We start from the raw sequence: 3026 nt of genomic DNA on the forward strand, positions 1-3026 counted from the left end.
GAAGGAAGGCAAAGAAGAAGAAGAAAGAGGAAGGCGAATAAGAAGAAGGAAGAATACAAAGAAGAAGAAGAAGGAGGAGGAGGAGGAGGAGGAGGAGGAGGAATGCGAAGACGAAGAAGAATAAAAGCGAAGAAGAAGAAGGAAGAATGCGAAGAAGAAGGAACACGTAGACGAAGAACGATATGTTTGTATTATTGAAGCATGCGTGTGTATACGCTGGTGTAATAAAAGTGATTTTTGTTGAGTTTTAGCCAACTTAGTTAGATTTGATTATAAAAAAACTTAGATGTATAATTGGACTGTATATAAAAGGATTAGTTAGCTAGATAGCTAGTTGCCAAAAGTAAAAAAATAGATTCAGCAAAAATCCAAAGATAGAAGTATGGGATAGCTGTTAAAGTTTTTGTAAGAAAGTGGGAGATTGCACATGAACATGATGATAATCATAATAATAGAGAGGAGTAAATGATCAAATTGGTCCCTGAAAGATTACGCGATCTCTAATTTGATCCCCGAAAGATTTTTTTAATCAAAATTGTCCTTGAAAGATTTAAAATTAATCACGTTAGTCCTTCCGTCTATTCTACCGTTACTAGCGTTAATGTTTGCTGAGCTGCCCGTTATCTTAACATATATAAGATAACTATGTCAAACTAGTCCCCAAAACCCACAAACCCAATCCCTAATACCTTCTCCAATTTCTTCAATAACGATGACATACTTATTCAGGACTTCACTCCCATAAAGAGAAACGGCTTCTGGTCCTTCCTCTACCTCTCTTCTTCTTCATCTTCTTCCAAAAAGCTTGATGTCAACAACAATGGTGGGGTTGATGATCACCAAGCCTACTGCCACCAAGAAAAAGTGCATGGCGGCGGTTCATTCTTCTTCTCTGCAAGCACTTCTTCTTATTGGGTTTCCTCTAATCATGGAAGGGTTAGAAGTTAGAGTAGTTGGGCATTTGCAAGTCCCATGAGGACTTTCACCAGTAGTAACAAAGGAAATCGTTTTTAGCTCAAGATTTTGTTTCTTGTTGATTTATTATAACTCGGTACATAAAAGATCATCAAGTACTCTGTTTTTTTTAATTATTAACGGAGTCTACTTTCTATCAAGGTTTTTGTTCATTGTTTATGTTTAATTTTTGTTCTGTTGTTTAGTTATGGTTTTCGTATTTTCTTCATGGAATTCGGTTCTTTTGAAGTTAAGATTTGTTTCCTTGTTACTAAAATTCTTGTTAAGATTGTGCTATTATTGATAAAATAGGTTTCTCTTTAGTGATTTTTGTTGGAACTGAAAACTATTTTTGGGATTAGGGTTTCGTTCTTGTTGATTACACATTTTTGGTACCTCAAAGTTGATCATTGGCTTTGCAATGATGATGAAGGTTTCTTCTTCTTCTCCTCTGTGACGTTGAAACGGAAGTGAGAAGGAGAGTGTTGTGAGTGAAGTAGGGACTACAACGGCGTCGTTTCATTCACTGCCTCTCACAGACTCACCCTGCAAAAAATGTTGTCGTTTTAACACTGACCTGGAACTTAACGTGCGAGGTCAGCTTTTGTTAACACCATCCACAATAAAACTAACAGAATGACTAACGTGACTAAACTAAAATATTTGGGGATGGATTTGTTTAAAAAAAATCTTTCAGGGATTAAATTAGAGATCATGTGATTTTTCAAGGACCAATTTGACTATTTACTCTAATAGAGAGATAAAAACTTGTAGTGTAGTTCAAATCAAAAAGAGATAAGATTGGTAAAACTTGACACTATTTTTAGTAAAGAGATGGAGACACCTGCTTTCATGATAATTATTTATTCTATATTCCACATCTAATTAGTTTTTTTTAATTTATATAGAAAGAGTGAAAAAGAAACTAAAATTAATTGGCACATTACTTTGGATCCTTTAACCAAGATTGCAATGATTTTTTCTTTTCTTTTCTTTTCTATTTTGTTTGGTGAACAACAATTTCGAAGCTAGGTTTTTTTTATATTGGGTTGTTATTGGTATTTTTCGTTAATATTATTATGTTTTGGTGTAATAAAGTGATATTGGATAAAAAGAAATTGTGAGTACCAATTTTAAATAAGACAAAAGATTAAACAAAGTAAACAAAAATCATGAATCACGATTTTAGATAGGACAAAAAGAAATAAGAAATCGTGAGTCACGATTGTATAATTTTTTAATTTAAAAAAACTGTAATTTACAAAATCTTGAATAATATTTTTTTATTATGCAAATCGTGAGTATCGATTTATATTATGCATCACACTCATAAAATACACTCATTTCAACTTATATCAATGTATTACACAACTTCATCTATCATATAAAAAATAATTATCACACTTTGAAAACCTACTATCAATTAATTAAAGTATTGTGAACTAAAATTCTTAAATAAAAAAATTCAAATATAATTAAAAGAAAGAAGCAAGCTATTTGAATACACAATATATGTGGAGAATGACCATTCACTGTGTAACACCCTATCACACAAAACTTTACGCTTAAGCCATAAACCAGAAGTGGTGTAGTATTACGACCTCTAAAATAAAATATATACATAATAGTATTGGAAAGAGAGTAATATATGAAGAGCCTTGGAAAACAGGTAAAACAAAATTGCAAAATAAAAAGCGCAATGCTAAGAAAACGAGATTACTTACGTGCTAAGAAATCTAAAGTTTATAAGTATAAATAAACAGAAAGTGAGAATAGAAAGTCAATGATATAGAATAACTAGCTCTTGACTCAGCCTGTGAAGTCAAGGCTGACAGGAGAATATTTACATACATATATACATATCCCAAAATGCCCAAATTGTATAGATAAACCCTAGCTCTCCATATCCTCTAAGAGGAACAAAATAAACAAGTTACTCGAAGAGAAAGTTAAGTACATATATACATAAACTAAATAACAAAAGAATCCAGAAAATGCTCTGTTTCAACAGTCCAGACACCTAGCGAGGTGCTTCTCGACCTGCATCTGAAAACAACAACACAGTATAGGGG

At 32.4% G+C, this 3026-nt stretch overlaps 1 pseudogene; it reads left to right on the forward strand.

Annotated features, from left to right (window-relative positions):
* Positions 1–601: 601 nt before the first annotated feature.
* On the forward strand, positions 602–1014 carry LOC112805685 (uncharacterized; annotated as a pseudogene).
* The last annotated feature ends 2012 nt before the right edge of the window (positions 1015–3026 follow it).

This window comes from Arachis hypogaea, chromosome 6 (assembly GCF_003086295.3).
Source record: "Arachis hypogaea cultivar Tifrunner chromosome 6, arahy.Tifrunner.gnm2.J5K5, whole genome shotgun sequence".
Taxonomy (NCBI): Eukaryota; Viridiplantae; Streptophyta; class Magnoliopsida; order Fabales; family Fabaceae; genus Arachis; species Arachis hypogaea.